Source organism: Triturus cristatus, chromosome 1_2, assembly GCF_964204655.1.
Source record: "Triturus cristatus chromosome 1_2, aTriCri1.1, whole genome shotgun sequence".
Classification (NCBI taxonomy): domain Eukaryota; kingdom Metazoa; phylum Chordata; class Amphibia; order Caudata; family Salamandridae; genus Triturus; species Triturus cristatus.
In genome coordinates, this window is record NC_140580.1 from 753,984,705 (window position 1) to 754,005,849 (window position 21,145).

A 21,145-nucleotide genomic window follows, 5' to 3' on the forward strand; every position below is an offset into this window, starting at 1 on the left:
CCTTGCCAGTGACCAGGGGCACGTCAGACGAATGCCCAACGATGTCGGGTGATTCAGGTGCGAAAAGGCGATGCTTGACTCTGCAGCCCGAGGACCAGGAGTTGTCAACGACAACCAGGAGCTGGATTCTAGCTGTCCCACAAAGGATGTCGAGTGCTGCGGTGTCGGTGCTTGGATTGAACACAACAAGCCTTGGCAACAGCAACCCATGCAGGAAGAGAAAAGATGCTTCGGTTCTGACCAGCAAGGTTCTGGGGACTCCCCAAGCAATGGAGTGTCAGGGCACATCTAGAGCAAACAGGTAAGCCCAATTAGAAGTAAAGTTGCCTTCACAGGGACCCACCAGTCGACGGACTAGGGATCGCGAAGGGACCTCAAGAGAAAACACAAAGGTCCAGCTCACTGAACACTCGTGGAGTGTAGGCAAGCAATCTTCAGTGCAAATGCTGCTCGGGGTCAGGGCTACAAGTAACCTAAAGCTCAGCTGCAGGAGTTGTTGGAAAGCCGATGCTTCTGCAAAGTGACGCGGTGTCCAGGGGTTCGGGTTGCACGGTCGCCACGAGGGATACGGGCCTCAGACTTGCTGTGGGCACTGATCAACCTCTACGACCACGGAAACCTACCTCCTGTGTTGCAAAATTCTTCAGAGTCCGGCAGGAGCTTTGGAGATGCAAACCGGTCAGATGTGTCTTTGGTTCCTGCCTTGCAGGGGAGTAACTTCTTTACTCCAAGGGAGATTCTTCACTCATTTAGTTCAATGTAGATCGTCGAAGTACCAGGATTCAGTTTCAGAGTTTCGTCCAGGTGTAATCTAAAGTCCTGTAGCCAGGGGATCCTTTCTTATACCCAAGGAAGGGGTGGGACAAACTCTAGGCACCCACCTATGGGAGGGTCAGGAAAGAGGGGTGGCTACACCCATTTCCTTTGTCCAGTTTTGCGCCAGAGCAGGGGCTGGTAGCCCCTGCAACCGGTATGAGCTGGACTATGCACAGGGACACCAAATGTGCCCCCAGTGCTGAACTTCAAAGCACTCTTGGAGTGCACCCACCCAGCCCCAATACATTAAAGCCTGTCTGGGAGGTGGTGACACCTCCCTGAGACAGGAAACCTATTGTCCAGAACTCCCCTGCCAGAGTTTCGTCCAGCAGCAGGAGGGCAGACTCGTGTCTGATGCTGGCAGCATCCATTTTGTTATGCCATGGCTCCGTTAGCTGTTACCGGGTATACCAGTGCTGTCACGTCTCTCCCTCTAGAAGGGTGGGATCATTCTCCCACACCAGTTACTGGTGTGGGGGTATGATTCCAAAGTGTTAGACACCAAACATGACATGTTTCCGTGCAGCCATCCCAAAGTCAGCATTTACCGCGAGGTTATAATGCACTTAAGAGTGTATGGTTTGGCTGCATCACAAACAACCCTCGAATAAAGGTTCAGAAGGCTGCAGAGGGGCTCTGCTCATGCATGGGCACCCTCTCACATAAAACACAGCACCCTGCCTTCAGGATTGGTAAGGCCTGCCATAGGGGTGACTGATAGGTTTATATGTGCAGTGATATGGAGAGATATAGTGAACCTATATCTCAGTAAGGGGTGCACCACCTTACCCAGGCTGCAATAGCAGACCTGTGGTGTAATTTTGGAAGGCTTCCCAGGGGTGGCAAAATACATTCTGCAGCCCCTGGTAGGCCTCTGGGGTACCTATGCCCTTGGTACATAGTATACCATATACTAGGGACTTATAAGGGTACCCCAGAATCCAATTTGGAGGGTACCAATAGTACTTGTAATCAATTTAAGGGAGAAAGCAGATAGGCTGGGGTCCTGAATAGCAGGAGCCCAGCCAGACTAAGTCGAAAACCAGCAAAACACCAGGAAAAAAGAGGGGGCAACCATGCAGTCAGATTTCACCTTCCTACACAGATCACAAAGTGCACATAATGTAAATAGGTAAGTGGGCTACTGCTTTTGTCAGAGAGATCCTTTTCTTACTTGCAGTTTATAAGTTAAAATCCTAACATACAACAGCGAGCTATTAACTTTCATCTAAGAGCTGGGGGCGTGGCTAACCGAGCAGCGAGATGGCCGCTCTCTGAGCGAGCTCCGCCGGCTGCACACAAATTAATCCTTCACAATCCTGCGCGACGCTGCTGAGGGGCCCGGATTCCGTTGGAAACTGATGCGGCAACCCGGAGGCACGACCGAGTAAATCCTGGCCGCTCGCGAACGGCTGCGCGTGGTGACCTGGCGACCGCGATTGAAGCCGGCCCGCCGGCTGGAGCCCGCCTGACACTGCGGAGCCCGAGGCGGCTGTGAAACCTGACCTGACCCCGGGGATTCCCAGGCCCGCGGAGATCGGAGGTGAGGAGGTCGCACTGACGCCCTTGCTGCGGAGCTGGGGGCCACCGGCGAACACTGTGTGGTGCTGCCTGTGCGCGGAGTGTGGGAGCGGAGCGGCCATCCACTGGAGATAGCAGATCGGGGGAGGATCGGGGCTGCAGCCGAGGAGCGACGCCGCCATTTTGTACTGTGACTGGGGCGACTGAGCAGAAACTGTGCTCCCGCTGCGCTGCATAGCCCACGCTGTACATGCCCCTTGATTGCTGCACCCTGAGGCCCCGGCTGTTCACCGCTGGATGTACGGGTGTTGATCGCACCCTGGCGCCAGGGCTCCGCTCCCGGGCATAGAACGACGTGCTGACGGCCTCGGCCTGCTCCCGCCGGGGCCTCCCACGCTCTGTGTCCTCACCTTGGAGACCGTAGACCACACTTGGAGGGGTCGCCGTCGGACACTGGGCAGCCCACTGGTTTTGGGGCTTCTGTCCCCTTGCTCCCTCTTGCAACGCCTCGAGCTGTGCCGGCCAGTCCTAGGGGCCTACGCAACGCGCCGGAGAGCGCTTCCTGCCGCGGACTGCGCTTCGCGCCCAGCACGGGTCGAAGATGGGGGGCACAAAGGACGCAAAACAGACCAAATTGGCTTTCGACCACAAACAGAGGGCCAAGCAGCAGGCGGTGGACACGGGGGCCACGTCGTCACCCCCAAAGAGCCCCGCAGCCGAAGTCGATTTTGGCGCTTTGATGATGGAGGTCAGATCTAGCCTAAAGAGCATAGACGCAAAACTGGATGCCATGGCTGTACAACTGGAGGCGGTAAAATCCAAAGTGGAAGTGCACGAAACGCGGCTAGACTGCCTAGAAAGCAAACATACCGAATGTGCCGAGTTTCAGCAGCAGGCGAAAAACCACATCACAAATATTGAGCGCGAACTGGAGGCCATGCGAGCTAAGGCGGACGATCTGGAAGCGCGTTCCCGGAGGTCCAATGTCCGAATTACGGGCATTCCAGAGACGGACAACACCGGAAAGATGGAGGTCTTTGTGTCTGATTTGTTACACGAGCTGTTCGATCCGGACCTGTCCCAGGTATTCACGGTGGAGAGGGCGCACAGGACACTGGGCAAGAGACCGCCACCAGGCGCCACCCCACGCCCTATATTGGTCAAGCTACTCAACTTCCAGGATAGGGACCGCATCCTGCAGTTGGCCCGGGAAAAAGGCAAGATCATCCATAAAGGGAATCACATCTCGTTTTACCCTGATTTCACCCCCCTCGTCCAGGCAGCCAGAAAGGAGTTCATACCTGCGAAGAAGCTCCTGATGCAGGCCGGAGTCCAATACTCCTTGCTCTACCCAGCAAAACTGAAAATCTTTCATGAACGAACTGCTCACTTCTTCACTGACGCCAAGGAGGCCCTAAAGTTCGCTAAACACATCGGAGGCCCTGGTGCCAGACGCAAATCGCAGAGGTTGGAGGAGGACGTGGCCCGCATAAGCGACAACGATTGAGGTACAGGGGGTGCAGTCATCTGGGTTTGTCCCTTCCACTACAGTTGACATTTGCTGGACTGTTTGGTCCCCTCTAGATGTGCACTGGGGCCGCTACTGGACCTGTTGGAGCTGGCCCGCTCGTGTCGGGTGGGTCTTGGTTGCTGATTGTGTCGCAGGTCTGGGGCGCACTGGACGGCATACTACTCCGGTGCTGTGTGTTCCATACCGCTGGGTGCCCTCGGGTGTCGCGTGGGATCTTCAGTGTGCGGCCACCCTGTGCATTCAGGGGTGTCAGCTAGGAACACCTCGCCCCATGGGGAATCTCCTGTTGTTTTTGTTCTCGATTGACTCAAGTGCGTTTCAGAGCACGTATGGGATTCTAGCGCAACCTATTTGGGGGGTTGGCGTGGGTGGGGGTTGGGAGGGACTTTTGTTTGTTTGTTTACCGGTGCTGGTGCAATGCATTGCAATTTATCATTACATGTCCGTGCTGCGCGGGGGCGAGCGGTGGTCTGGGCCTGTTGGTGTGGTGTGGGGGGGCGGGGAGGCGGCCTGGTCACCTTGGCTGTGCCGTCAACATGGGGGGAGTTAAACTGTGGACTTGGAACATTCGTGGCCTTGGGGATTATAAAAAAGCCAGGTTGATGCATACTATGTTGACTAGACACAATGTAGACATTTGCTTGTTACAGGAAACTCACATTAACTCTGCCCCATCGCCCAGGCTAAAACACCACAGGTGGTCGCATGTATATTCCGCTATATACTCTAACTATGCCCGGGGGGTGGCTGTCCTCGTACGGAGGGGGCTGGACTGGAGAGAGCATCATTGTGTACTGGATAAGGAGGGTCGTTATGTACTGGTTCATGGCTCATTGCAGGGTAGGCCACTGGTTTTAGCCGCTGTATATGGCCCCAATGTGGATGACCCTGAATTTTTCCGAAATGTCTGGGCGCAAATTGTGTTGCTTGATTGTGACCTGATAGTGGTGGGGGGTGATTTCAATGTGGTGTTGGATGATGAATTGGACAGAAGGGGCACTAGTAGGCCTACACATACGAAGGCGAGACAGGCGTTGCTGGATGTGCTTGCGGAGGGGAGACTGACTGATGTGTGGAGACTCCGACACCCCGGAGAGAGAATGGGGACCTGTATCACGTGCCACCACGACGCTTGGTCCCGTCTAGACTTTTGGCTGCTGTCCCCTGAGGTGGCTACCTGGGTGGGGGAGGTGGAGATTCAGGCTAGGTCGCTTTCGGACCACGCCCCCTGCATGCTAGAACTGCGTATACCCAACGTGGCCCCTAGGGCGTTTTCGTGGCGACTGCCGCCCCACGCTCTTACGGATCAGGTGTTCACGGAAGAAATTAGGGAGGACATTGTTAAGTACTTCGAGGACAATGAGGGTTCAGCATCCTCTGAGGCCGTGGTGTGGGACGCCTTTAAGGCGGTAATACGGGGCCAGTGCATAGCTCGGCGGGCGGGGGTGCTACACTCCATACGCCGGACACTGGCTAAGTTAGAGCAAGAACTCAAAGAGCTGGACTCGGCCTTCTGCCGGGACCCGACGTTGGCTAATGCAGGTAGTCTCAAAACAAAACTATTGGAATACAATGAGGAGGCGCAGAGAGAGGTGAAGTTCTTGGGGAAACAGGCGGAAGCTCGTAGATACGGGGAGGGTGATAGACCGAGCAGAACACTGGCTAGGCTGATTGCTCCCCAGACTCAGGCGCACTATATACACACCATCATGTCCAGCGAGGGGACACAGGTCACGGGCCAGGAGGCGGTGCTGAAGGCCTTTGCTGACTTTTATGCCTCTCTATACACGTCCAAACACTCGGCTGCCTCGACTTCCCTGGACGATTTTCTTGACTCTATAGCCCTTGTCTGGTTCAATGACAACCATAGGCAATACATGGACCTGCCTGTCTCGGCTCAGGACATAGCTCAGGTCATTAAAAGCATGCCGGCTAATAAGGCTCCCGGCCCAGATGGCCTTACCACAATGTTTTACAAGACATACGCTGAAGAACTAGCTCCGAAATTGCACTCTGTATTCGTGGAGGCGCTAGAGCTGAATGCCCTCCCAGACTCCATGCGCGAGGCACTCATTGTCACTCTCTTAAAGCCCGACAAAGACGAACTATATCTGGACTCCTATCGTCCCCTCTCTCTCATAAATGTAGACGCCAAAATCTTTGCCAAGGTCATAGCGGACAAACTACAGCCGCTGCTGCCGATCATTGCTCTCCCAGACCAGTCGGGGTTTATCCCTGGCCGTGCCACCTCGCACAACCTCAGAACGCTATTCTCCATCCTCCATTATCTTCACCCCTCCGTCCAGGCCGCGGTCGTGTTCTTAGACGCGACTAAGGCCTTTGATTCGTTAGAATGGTCGTACCTCTTTCGTATCTTGAGCAGGATGGGATTCAGTCGTAACTTTATTAATCTCATCCAATTGCTATATGACAGACCCCGTGCGCGGGTGCGAGTGAATGGCCTGGTGTCCGAACCCTTTCCCATCTCCAGGGGGACTAGACAGGGGTGCCCTCTGTCGCCCCTCCTCTTCGCTATTGCGATGGAACCACTGGCGGCCAGAATACGCCAACACCACACGGCGAGGGGGATAGGCTTCAGCTCTCGCAGCCTGCTGATCTCGCTTTATGCAGACGACGTTACTCTGTATGTCTCCAACCCCGCAGAGAATTTGAATCCCCTGCTCCGAGAATTTGTACGTTTCGAGGGACTGGCGGGCGTGTCTATAAACTGGTCCAAGTCCGTTGCATTCCCTCTCACTGACGAGACAGCTCCACCTCCTTCGGACTGTGGTAAACAAAAATCTTCTTTACCGGACTGAATTTCATACGGGATCTTGAAATAAAATAAAATAGCTCAGAATAACAAGAGGCAGAATCCGTGGTATAAGAGTTTCTAAATGGGCTTTATTCCATCAAAAAATGGCCGACTCGAGTCGCGGCCTTCAGGTTCCGTCACCACGAGGGTTCAGGAAGTGAAGTACAATAATTTATTGACAGACATGCATTTTTATAATAAGTACATTACAATGAAACGAATGTAGAAGGCGTAACATTTGATAAGAAAAGTGACAAAACAGGTACGTAATCGAAACTAGGCGTAATAAGGAATAAAAGAAACATGATTGGTTAGGATTATCAGACATAGGTGGATCTATAAGATAATACTTGGCATAGATGCGCGCGCAGCAGCATGACGTGTGATTGACGTGCAACTAGGGGGTGAAGGGGACTTGACATTTAGCTCTACATGTGGAGACGAGAAGTCTGGGGGGTCAAGTCAACCTAATCCCAAATCATATCTAACATCCTATGTTTAAAGAACTATGTTATCCACAAGGAAGGACTCTCGGACAGAATCTAGTCTATACTGACTGTGTGCGTGCACAAACGCCTAAGTGTCTATATGAGATGCGAGGGGCAGAAAACTTTCCATGGCAGCAGGGCTATGAATCATTTGCAGGAGGACGGAAAGGCCGAGTCCTTTGCTTGTGAGCTAAAGGAAATGTTTACCTAAATCACTAGACAGGAATGCATCGGCTGAAGAGCAAAATAGATAATTCGAAGGTGAAATACAGCTTCTTGGCAGGCAGGCGAAAACTGGCCGAGGCAGGCACCGTTAGCTGCACAGGGAGTAGGGCAAAGTTCATGGATACAGATGCGAGCTCAAGCTGAAGCTGTCAAAGACAGAGAGCAGGGAAAGGCTTTGAGGACAGAATCGGGCCTACTTGCCTGAACTGTAAAAATGGAGTAACTTAGCCATATAAAGTCGGTGGCCTTTCATACTTAGGAATCGAATATCCAGCCCATCGATGGCGGATCTGACAGAGAACATGTCGACGGTAGACACACATATGTTTGCGTCTTAGAAACTGGAACTAGAGGGAACATACATGTACTTGTAACATGCATATAGAACCGTTGGGGTCCAAGATAGGGGACATAACTGATCAGGAAAATCCACATTTCCACATTCCCTCCTTGTCCCCTACTTGCCCTTCAAGAGATATCAATCTTCATCATTCCATCGATTTGCTCATGGAGCATCATTTCTTCTTCCTTCTTCTTCCGGCATTTTGAACGAGAACTGTGATATGGAATGCATGATGTGGCACACAGACCACAAATCGCTGGTCCACATTGTAGGCATAAACAACAACTGAAGAGCATAAGAAGGCCAATACCTAGGAAGGATAGAACTCTCCATCCCCAGGCTGATATCACACTCCAAAACCACCCGGACCACGTCCAAGTGCCTGGATTTTCGTGTATCTGGCTTACAATCTTATGAAGGCGTGTTATAGCTTGATATACAGATGGCGAATTTTCTGGTATGAATATGCAGCAGCTGGATCCGATGACCCTGCAAGCTCCGCCCCTATCGGCCAGGATGACGTCAAGGACAAGACGATTCTGGAGAACAACAATTCTCATCACTGATTGTTCCTCTGTCAGATTGCCTAGGGCGGCTATAGTCTCATTTACTACAGCTTCAAGAGTCTTGGTGAGTCTACGTATCAGCTTACTATTTGATATTGTACCTATATAGGGAAAGATACCTTTATTGAAATCTGCATACTTGTCCCATGCCGTCTCAGTATAATCGACAACTGGGAGATCTCTTCGCTCTCTATTGTGTACTAAATGAACATTTCGATAATAATCAGGGGGAGCTAGAAAAACAGGTGGCAGAAGGAATGCTATGTAACAGGTACCATCCCAATCTAGAGGCAAACGCATATATGCAGTCTGACCACATATAAAGTAAGAATGGCGAGAAGCTCTAAATGAAGATTTACCTTGATCACTATATTCTACTGTAGTAACGCATTGGCTATGGCCCATGTGTATGGAACCAACTTTTCTCACACATAATTCACCCTTAACTGGAAATACTGACATAGTGGGCAGAATTAGTTCAACTTCGGATTTGACATTCAAAATCATAAGATTAGGCGTAAAATTACCTAATTTATACACTTCATTTTCTAAATCAGTTCCTGTTCTACTGGGGTGACCCTCCTTATTAGGGTGACAGACTTCGAATAAAACTAGATTCAGATTTCCCCATATCCAATGTTGTTGATAAACTGCTGTGTCTGGGTCTATGGAATTTAATAAACTAAACCATGCTCCACAGGAGCCATTGTGTGTGAACGGATGTGGAAAGAAAGGCAGAACTCCTTTGTTATTCTGATAGGGAGGGAGTCGGCCACACACCCAACAATTGGTGGCATTACTAGTCTGATGGGAATGATGTAACATACTAATGAATGTGTTATTGCGCAGCGCAAGTCTATAGGACAACTCATGTGGGGGGAATTCACTAAAAGAATGTTCATCAGTTATATTGAAAGCACGTTTAGAAACAGGATAATACATATGCAACAATATACTTGCAGTAACTAAAAAACTCAAGAAAAACAAAATTAATAAAGTCACAATACAGTGGTTACGCAGTAATTTACAATAAGCATGTCGTTTCATTATGATTCTGGACTCTACATGATTCAGACCTAAGGGATACATGTCGGGACAGATTCAACCGCTTCACCTTGGAGAGGACTTAAACAATCAAATCGTCCGACAGTTTAGATCTGGACCTGAGTTTCTGCTTGTAAAGTTCGGTGCTACTGGCCTCAGCCAAAGGTAGCTTTGAGTCAATGGGGGAAGACACACGGGGAGTACTGTTTGTGTCAGGAGGAAGTCCATGAAATTTCTTTATATGGCTGGAATGCACCCAGCCTTTTCTCCCTTCGATCTTCACAGCTGTTCTGGTCGTCAGCAGGACCAACTTAGGACGCCTCCACCTTGGCTCCAGTTGGGTTTTCCGATCAAAATTCCTGACGAGAACATAATCGCCGGGAATTACATCATGAGGTTTCACCTCGGTGTTGTCGGGAAAAGCTGCGACTACCTGTGAACGACAAGATTGTAGTGCAGACATCAAGGAAGCCAGGTAATCTGTCAGCATATTACAATCAACATCAGTTATTTTACGGGGTATAGGCGTCCCCCACATATTCGGTGGTCTACCAAAGATCACCTCATAAGGGGATAGCCCTGTTCGAGAGTGTGCTACCATCCTCATGTAAAATAGCGCAACTGGTAAAGCTACTATCCAGTCCACACCTTTCTCCTGACATATCTTAGACAGTCTGATTTTTAAAAGTTGATTATGTCGTTCCACGAGACCTGCTGCCTCGGGGTGTCGGACACAGTGGAATTTCCACTGATATCCCAACAAAAGTGAGACATGTTTCATTAATTCGGATGAGAAAGGCTGGCCGTTATCTGAATATACAACACGTGGTAAACCGTACCGTGGGAAGAATTCTCGAACTAGCTGCTTGGCAGTAGTCGGGGCAGTGTAATCTGATACGGGATACGCCTCTGTCCAACGGGAGAGAGCGCAGACAACTACGAGAACATATTTGAATCCTCGACAACGTTCCATCTGAATATAATCCATCTGGAGGACTTCAAAAGGATGGTCAGGAGGCTGAAATCCACCCTGCTCTACGGGAACACTCTTTCCTGGATTAAACTGACAACATATCATACAGGTACGAACCTTTTGTTTAGCTGCTGCTCGTAAATGTTTGTTGAACCAAATGTGCTGAATGCTGTCTAGCATAGCCTTCTCTCCTAAATGTGCTGGACTGTGAACTGTAGCTATAATGGCTTGAACCATGGAATCAGGGAGAAACCATACAGATTTCTCCTTCGTCATCCATCCTTGATCTGTCTGGATCCCTCCTAGTTCAGTCCACTTCTTTATTTCTTCTGCTGTGGCATGTGTCTGTATATCAATTACGTCAAGTGCGGGATCCTTAATTGTCATACACTGTGTTGGTGTCTGAACTATTGGCTTTGTCATGTCTAATGTGCGATTCTGAGCAGTCTGTTTAGCTGTTCTGTCAGCTAAATCATTGCCTTGAGAAATGATATCAGTAACCTTCGTGTGTGCTTTACATTTCATAATCGATATAGCAGTGGGTAGATGTATTGCGTTTAACAAAGCATGAATGAGGGGTCCGTGCTGAATGTGGGCACCATGGGAAGTTAAATAACCTCTCTCTCGCCACAACACGCCGAAGTCGTGTACAACTCCGAATGCATAACGTGAGTCAGTGTATACATTAACTTTCTTATTTGTGGCTTGAATACAGGCTTGTGTTAGAGCAATAAGTTCTGCTGCTTGGGCGGACAAAGTATCTATACAATTTGTCTCAATAACTTCAGTGTCTGTTGTGACTGCATACGCGGCCACTAAATCTCCTGTACTTGTTCTCATGCACGATCCGTCTACATACAACGTCAGGTCTGGATCTAACAACGGAACGTCTGTCAAGTCTTGTCTAGGTTTCGTCTTTATTTCAATGATTTCAACACAATCATGAGCTAGTGGGTCTGTTCCAATTACAGGTAATAGTGTAGCAGGATTCAATGTATTACACCGTCGGATCTCTATGTGTGGTTGAAACAATGTCAATTCATAACCGGTAAGTCTTGCTATGGTCAAGTGTTGTGTTTGTGTTCGGTTCACAAGAACCTCTACTGCATGTGGTACTTGTACTGTCAATGGATGTCCTAATACTATGGCATCGCTTTGTCTGATTGCTAAAGCTGTCGCTGCCACTGATTTCAGACATGCAGGCAAAGCCTGAGCTACGGGATCTAATGTACTGGAAAAATAAGCACATGGCTTGCGTGATCCTGCTTGATCCTGAGTGAGTACTGACAAGGCAGTACCTTCGCGTTCTGTAACAAAGAGTGTAAAATGTTTGCTATAACATGGTGTTGCTAAAACAGGTGCTTGACATAAAGCTTTCTTTAAGCTTTCAAAAGCTTGTGTATGTTCCTGAGTCCAAGGGAGAACAGTCGATGTGGCTGCCTCCTGTGTGGTTAACTGAATGAGTGGTTTTGCTAGAAAAGCGTACTGAGGGATCCACTGCCTACAATATGAAGTGAGGCCTATGAAAGCTCGCACCTCCTTTTGTGTCTGGGGTATTGACATGTTAGCAATTAACTGGATGCGATCTGGTGTAAGCTGCCTTCCCTCCTTGGACAGCGAGTGACCAAGATAAATAACTCGCTGGACACAGAATTGCAGCTTAGAAGGAGACACCTTGTGCCCCTTGTCGGCTAGGAAATGTAAAACTGTCAGAGAAGCTTTTTCACATTCTGGCTCGCTTCTCGCTGTGATCAGCAGATCATCGACATATTGAAGCAGTGCAGTATTGACTGGCATGTGGATACTGTCAAGTTCTCTCTTCAGTGCTTGGCTGTAGATGCTGGGGCTTTCTGTGAATCCTTGGGGAGCGCGTGAGAATTTAAAGCTGCGCCCATTTAAACTGAATCCGAACAAATATTGGCTTTCCGGATCTATTGGGACGCTGAAAAAGGCATTCTTGAGATCGATTACAGTAAAGAATGTTGCTTCGGAATCAATTGCTGTCAACAATGATGATATATCAGGGACCACAGGGAATTGTGGTACAATGCACTTGTTTAGTTCACGCAAATCAATAACCAATCGGTACACTGGTGGGGCAGTAGGATCAGTTCGTTTAAGAATCGGAATTATCGGTGAATTACATACATTGGAGTCTGTTTCTACAACTACTCCCTGGACAATCAGCTCATCAATGATTTTCAGCAAAGCCACTACAGCATCATGCGGTAACTTGTATTGTCGCATTCGTGGTAGTACCACTCCTGCTTTCAGGGTGACTCGATAGGGTGTAATGTTCATGCAGCCAACATCCGTAGGGCCTTGTGCCCATAGATGTACTGGTAAAGTCTGTAGTCGGGGATCCATGTCTCTAGACACATAGTGACCTTTAAAATCACGTAAAAACAACCTTACTCCTTCTGGAGAACAACATATTATGGCTCCTAGTGCTTTCAGAGTTTTAATTCCTAACAGATTTTCTGGGCATGATTTAGTAAGCAATAAATCTGTAGTTCGTGTCAAAGGTCCTATCGTAAGTGGTAGAGGCTGTGATACTTCATTAACAATAGGTTTTCCTGAAAAACCAAGGGAAATATTTTGAGAGCCTGAGAGGGGTGCCCCTGGAACTTCACTACGTTTTATGGTTGTTCGACTTGCCCCTGTATCGAGTAAGAATTTTCTATCTTGACCTAATAATTCACTATGTACATAAGGTCCTTCTTGATCTACAGGAATCTCGATAAGCGGTAAGTCAACTTCCCTCTCTAGGCTTGTTCATGCGTAACGCTGATACTCAGGGTATTCATACTGTGCAGTCTGATACATTTGTCGTGTTGTGGTTTGTGTGGCAGTAGCAGGCAACGGCGGTGCAGCTGGCACAAACTGTATGGGTTGCTGTGAGGCTGGCATGGACTGTTGTTGAACTGGCATGGACTGTCCATGCTGCATAGCTCCTTGTTCATTCTGATCTTGTCTAACTAATCGTGGTCTCTCCTTTGCAATACCTGTAGCTATATTACGTTTCAGGACTGGACAATCGTGTACATAATGGCCCAGTTGTTTACAGTAATTGCAGCTTCCTTTTACAGGAACTGCAGAATCACCAGAATGTGTCACACCCTTTTTGTGACCATCTGCTGGTACTGTCTGAGAAACTAGCATTTTCATTTTTGTATCCTTCATGCGTCTATGCTCGTGTTCTTGTTCATCCCTAATTCTATTGTGATGATACTGTAACATTTGTAGCATTTGTGACGGAGTGTTACTTTGCCAGGTACTCTCGAATTTCAATATTCTATTCTTTACTGGAGGCAATGCATTTTCCACTAATTTTGTCACAAATAAATGTGGATATGAGTCACTACTTGCTTTTATACCACTATTTATACCAAAACATTTTTCAAATCGAGCATAATAATCGCTTGTGTCTTCATCTTGCTTTTGTTTGCAGGCTGTGATTGCACCCCAATCTTCCTTTTTTGTAGTTAATAAACGTGGCAGTACCTGTACTAGTAAACCTGGTAACAGTTTAACTTTATCCCCGAGCCCTGAACCTGCAGTTCGGCCCCTTTCTTCCTCTGCTAATGCTGTCCAGTCTATCTTTTGGTCACCCACTTCCCACTCTTTTTCTTTCAGTTTTTCATAAATGCCAGCAGGCAAAAGCACCTTTAATATCGTCATAATATCAGGAAAGGTGTACTCTCCCATCAGTAACATGTCTTTAATTTCTCGGTGGAAACCTGCTGGGTCTTTGTCATGACTAGGTACTACTTTCTTCATTTCCAATAATTCCATTTTTGATATGGGTGTGTAAACAAATACACGGTGAAACTCATTGTCCTCGCCTTTTATTGGGTGTACTTCTCGTAGGGGATTTTGTCTATCCCTATAGTACGGCGCTCTTTCTCTGCGGGGCAGCGAGAGAGAATCCGGACTTACAAAAAGGACATACTGCTTACGTGACACTAATATCTCTTTAATTAGCTTGTTACTAGAACCTCTCCATCTGTTTGTGAGTAGTTCCGTTAATATATCAGGTAAAGGACCAGGGTCAGCATGTTGGCTCTTATATAATATGAGGAGTTGCTGAATCATATAGATTCCAGCTAAACGTTGTTCATCTGTACTGAGATTAAAAAACGTGTGTGCTACGGTCTCATCACCGTATTTTTCAGGACTGTCAATCCAGTGAACGGCTGATCTGGCTAACTCTTGCTCATCCATGGAATCGAGGAAGTGGTAACCCCTTCGTTCTCGTAATATTTTATCTGCGGCTTGAAACGAATGTTCAGGAGACTTCAGATTTATTATAGGCGTCGGATACGTTCTGCTATTATTTGGGCATACTGAGTGTATGGGATCAGAAAAACATCTAGTATTTTCACAGGATCTTCCTCTGCCTACATAAGCTATGGTCTCTGACTGTCTTGCGGAATTCCCTGATTCGGACATTTCATCTTGCTCAAACTCGTCTGTTCCCAATCTCTCTTCATGAATACGCTCTATTTCTTTACGGATTTTTCGGCACATGGCTATTATACAATTTTGCTTATCGTGTCTCCCTTCTGATATATTCTGACTCCATTTTGTAAGAATAAGCATTGCATTCGGGTCTACCCCCGGGCGGTCTTGATTTCTGATCACACAGTTTATGAGGAAACGTAACAGTTCCCCCTGTATTTCTACTTTCTGGAATTCCATAGCTCTGTTAATACATCCTGGATCTCGTCCTGTTTGAACAAAATGATATATGTTATCTAGATGCGTAGTCATTCCTGGTAACCTTGCTAAATACTCTGCGGCTCGCCTGATACGTAATGATGCCAGGACCATTTCGTCCTCTTTACCAACCACTGGGTCATATCTACAGTTTACAAGGAGTTCCTTAAGCGTACGTTCACTTACGAATTTAGGTGTACGTGAATGTGCTGACTCTTGAAAAACAAGTTTATTTATTCTGGGTGGTGTAAAGGTAATGCTAGCACCTCCCGTGGCCCCATCTGGGGCGTCGGGTGTGAATGGGTTCGTTGAACGTGACACAGCAACTATGGGTGTCGATACCCCTGTAGAATCGACTGCGGAAACAGATGCGGAAACAGATGTGCTTGCTGACGCTTGCGTCGGGACTTGCTGTTGCACGGGGACAGATACCTGATCCTGACGTTGAACCCCTACACCAGACGGTCTATGTGGTGCGGCGTTAGCATATTCGGGAGCTGCGTCGTCTAGATATGAGGAAAGAAAAACATCTTCTGCGGTTCTGGGATGCCCTTGTGGATGTACCTTAATTGGAAATAATGGGGGTGGCAAGTCTTTTGGCATTTCTGGAGCAGCCTTAGGTAGTCCTTCGGCTAGAAGGGGATACATACCATTCATAAGAGCATTTCTTTGTCTATTTACTTGTTCTGATTTCACTCGGATACCTTCCTCAATTAATAGACTTTCTTGAGCTTTATTTGAACTTTCTTTACTCCTCTCTTCTTGTCTACGTGCTTTTTCTGTTCGTCTATGAGATTCTTTACGCCATAACTCAACAGCGTCTTTCTGTGACTGTCTGACCTTTCTTTTCCATAACTCTTCCTCCACTTTCATGATGCACTCTGCATCCCAGGTTCCCGCTACGGGCCACCTTAGACTTTCCGGCAATCCCTTGGTATAGTCTACCCATAGATCAAGAAACAATATGGCATCTAAGCCATGCTTATGGTACATGAAATGCCCTGGAGTGTCCCTAGGAGGAATAGGAACTGCTTCTTCAAGCACCCCTTTTCTGGTAGTAATCTGTCTTAACTTCGAGAAGAGCGGCATATTGACAACTGATCTGATACTTACTCTTGAACTCACCTAATACGAAAAACACAATAATGAACAGTGAACAATGAACACTCATTCATACCACAATATTTGAACACTTTAAACATTAAACATTAAACATTTTAACAACGACCGACAATGATGACAGTCTGCCTAACTAATCACCACGCTGAATTCTTGACAATAACTGCATACTTCGGAATACTTGATATACTGCTAAACAGTACATATACACTGCTAAACAGTGCAGACCGGATTTGTGTACCCAAATCCGTCTTGACCGGCACAACCTATGTGCGCGTCAACACGCCTCCCCGGCGATGGTACTCACCGAGTAGCTCCTTGAAACGGAAGGCCTCAGAGAATGGACAGGACTCGATGACTGCGGACAGCGGACCCTCTGGACATCGGGATTTCGAAATAACTGGTGGGCCTCTGTATACCTCGGATCTTGCTCTCTCAGCTAGGCTCTGGTCGGGATACTTCGCACTTCTCACCGCCTCGTCTGGGTTGATCGCAGCCTCAGTCGCCCCCGCTTGACCGGAGGGAGCTTACAGGAAATCCTGCTGGTACGCGTTTATGGTCCGTCCAGCTGTGGCAGGAGACCGGGCCTGCAACGCACCGCCGGCGCGTGAGATGAGAAAGTGTCCCTGTTCGGGCGCCATTATGTGGTAAACAAAAATCTTCTTTACCGGACTGAATTTCATACGGGATCTTGAAATAAAATAAAATAGCTCAGAATAACAAGAGGCAGAATCCGTGGTATAAGAGTTTCTAAATGGGCTTTATTCCATCAAAAAATGGCCGACTCGAGTCGCGGCCTTCAGGTTCCGTCACCACGAGGGTTCAGGAAGTGAAGTACAATAATTTATTGACAGACATGCATTTTTATAATAAGTACATTACAATGAAACGAATGTAGAAGGCGTAACATTTGATAAGAAAAGTGACAAAACAGGTACGTAATCGAAACTAGGCGTAATAAGGAATAAAAGAAACATGATTGGTTAGGATTATCAGACATAGGTGGATCTATAAGATAATACTTGGCATAGATGCGCGCGCAGCAGCATGACGTGTGATTGACGTGCAACTAGGGGGTGAAGGGGACTTGACATTTAGCTCTACATGTGGAGACGAGAAGTCTGGGGGGTCAAGTCAACCTAATCCCAAATCATATCTAACATCCTATGTTTAAAGAACTATGTTATCCACAAGGAAGGACTCTCGGACAGAATCTAGTCTATACTGACTGTGTGCGTGCACAAACGCCTAAGTGTCTATATGAGATGCGAGGGGCAGAAAACTTTCCATGGCAGCAGGGCTATGAATCATTTGCAGGAGGACGGAAAGGCCGAGTCCTTTGCTTGTGAGCTAAAGGAAATGTTTACCTAAATCACTAGACAGGAATGCATCGGCTGAAGAGCAAAATAGATAATTCGAAGGTGAAATACAGCTTCTTGGCAGGCAGGCGAAAACTGGCCGAGGCAGGCACCGTTAGCTGCACAGGGAGTAGGGCAAAGTTCATGGATACAGATGCGAGCTCAAGCTGAAGCTGTCAAAGACAGAGAGCAGGGAAAGGCTTTGAGGACAGAATCGGGCCTACTTGCCTGAACTGTAAAAATGGAGTAACTTAGCCATATAAAGTCGGTGGCCTTTCATACTTAGGAATCGAATATCCAGCCCATCGATGGCGGATCTGACAGAGAACATGTCGACGGTAGACACACATATGTTTGCGTCTTAGAAACTGGAACTAGAGGGAACATACATGTACTTGTAACATGCATATAGAACCGTTGGGGTCCAAGATAGGGGACATAACTGATCAGGAAAATCCACATTTCCACATTCCCTCCTTGTCCCCTACTTGCCCTTCAAGAGATATCAATCTTCATCATTCCATCGATTTGCTCATGGAGCATCATTTCTTCTTCCTTCTTCTTCCGGCATTTTGAACGAGAACTGTGATATGGAATGCATGATGTGGCACACAGACCACAAATCGCTGGTCCACATTGTAGGCATAAACAACAACTGAAGAGCATAAGAAGGCCAATACCTAGGAAGGATAGAACTCTCCATCCCCAGGCTGATATCACACTCCAAAACCACCCGGACCACGTCCAAGTGCCTGGATTTTCGTGTATCTGGCTTACAATCTTATGAAGGCGTGTTATAGCTTGATATACAGATGGCGAATTTTCTGGTATGAATATGCAGCAGCTGGATCCGATGACCCTGCAAGCTCCGCCCCTATCGGCCAGGATGACGTCAAGGACAAGACGATTCTGGAGAACAACAATTCTCATCACTGATTGTTCCTCTGTCAGATTGCCTAGGGCGGCTATAGTCTCATTTACTACAGCTTCAAGAGTCTTGGTGAGTCTACGTATCAGCTTACTATTTGATATTGTACCTATATAGGGAAAGATACCTTTATTGAAATCTGCATACTTGTCCCATGCCGTCTCAGTATAATCGACAACTGGGAGATCTCTTCGCTCTCTATTGTGTACTAAATGAACATTTCGATAATAATCAGGGGGAGCTAGAAAAACAGGTGGCAGAAGGAATGCTATGTAACAGGTACCATCCCAATCTAGAGGCAAACGCATATATGCAGTCTGACCACATATAAAGTAAGAATGGCGAGAAGCTCTAAATGAAGATTTACCTTGATCACTATATTCTACTGTAGTAACGCATTGGCTATGGCCCATGTGTATGGAACCAACTTTTCTCACACATAATTCACCCTTAACTGGAAATACTGACATAGTGGGCAGAATTAGTTCAACTTCGGATTTGACATTCAAAATCATAAGATTAGGCGTAAAATTACCTAATTTATACACTTCATTTTCTAAATCAGTTCCTGTTCTACTGGGGTGACCCTCCTTATTAGGGTGACAGACTTCGAATAAAACTAGATTCAGATTTCCCCATATCCAATGTTGTTGATAAACTGCTGTGTCTGGGTCTATGGAATTTAATAAACTAAACCATGCTCCACAGGAGCCATTGTGTGTGAACGGATGTGGAAAGAAAGGCAGAACTCCTTTGTTATTCTGATAGGGAGGGAGTCGGCCACACACCCAACAATTGGTGGCATTACTAGTCTGATGGGAATGATGTAACATACTAATGAATGTGTTATTGCGCAGCGCAAGTCTATAGGACAACTCATGTGGGGGGAATTCACTAAAAGAATGTTCATCAGTTATATTGAAAGCACGTTTAGAAACAGGATAATACATATGCAACAATATACTTGCAGTAACTAAAAAACTCAAGAAAAACAAAATTAATAAAGTCACAATACAGTGGTTACGCAGTAATTTACAATAAGCATGTCGTTTCATTATGATTCTGGACTCTACATGATTCAGACCTAAGGGATACATGTCGGGACAGATTCAACCGCTTCACCTTGGAGAGGACTTAAACAATCAAATCGTCCGACAGTTTAGATCTGGACCTGAGTTTCTGCTTGTAAAGTTCGGTGCTACTGGCCTCAGCCAAAGGTAGCTTTGAGTCAATGGGGGAAGACACACGGGGAGTACTGTTTGTGTCAGGAGGAAGTCCATGAAATTTCTTTATATGGCTGGAATGCACCCAGCCTTTTCTCCCTTCGATCTTCACAGCTGTTCTGGTCGTCAGCAGGACCAACTTAGGACGCCTCCACCTTGGCTCCAGTTGGGTTTTCCGATCAAAATTCCTGACGAGAACATAATCGCCGGGAATTACATCATGAGGTTTCACCTCGGTGTTGTCGGGAAAAGCTGCGACTACCTGTGAACGACAAGATTGTAGTGCAGACATCAAGGAAGCCAGGTAATCTGTCAGCATATTACAATCAACATCAGTTATTTTACGGGGTATAGGCGTCCCCCACATATTCGGTGGTCTACCAAAGATCACCTCATAAGGGGATAGCCCTGTTCGAGAGTGTGCTACCATCCTCATGTAAAATAGCGCAACTGGTAAAGCTACTATCCAGTCCACACCTTTCTCCTGACATATCTTAGACAGTCTGATTTTTAAAAGTTGATTATGTCGTTCCACGAGACCTGCTGCCTCGGGGTGTCGGACACAGTGGAATTTCCACTGATATCCCAACAAAAGTGAGACATGTTTCATTAATTCGGATGAGAAAGGCTGGCCGTTATCTGAATATACAACACGTGGTAAACCGTACCGTGGGAAGAATTCTCGAACTAGCTGCTTGGCAGTAGTCGGGGCAGTGTAATCTGATACGGGATACGCCTCTGTCCAACGGGAGAGAGCGCAGACAACTACGAGAACATATTTGAATCCTCGACAACGTTCCATCTGAATATAATCCATCTGGAGGACTTCAAAAGGATGGTCAGGAGGCTGAAATCCACCCTGCTCTACGGGAACACTCTTTCCTGGATTAAACTGACAACATATCATACAGGTACGAACCTTTTGTTTAGCTGCTGCTCGTAAATGTTTGTTGAACCAAATGTGCTGAATGCTGTCTAGCATAGCCTTCTCTCCTAAATGTGCTGGACTGTGAACTGTAGCTATAATGGCTTGAACCATGGAATCAGGGAGAAACCATACAGATTTCTCCTTCGTCATCCATCCTTGATCTGTCTGGATCCCTCCTAGTTCAGTCCACTTCTTTATTTCTTCTGCTGTGGCATGTGTCTGTATATCAATTACGTCAAGTGCGGGATCCTTAATTGTCATACACTGTGTTGGTGTCTGAACTATTGGCTTTGTCATGTCTAATGTGCGATTCTGAGCAGTCTGTTTAGCTGTTCTGTCAGCTAAATCATTGCCTTGAGAAATGATATCAGTAACCTTCGTGTGTGCTTTACATTTCATAATCGATATAGCAGTGGGTAGATGTATTGCGTTTAACAAAGCATGAATGAGGGGTCCGTGCTGAATGTGGGCACCATGGGAAGTTAAATAACCTCTCTCTCGCCACAACACGCCGAAGTCGTGTACAACTCCGAATGCATAACGTGAGT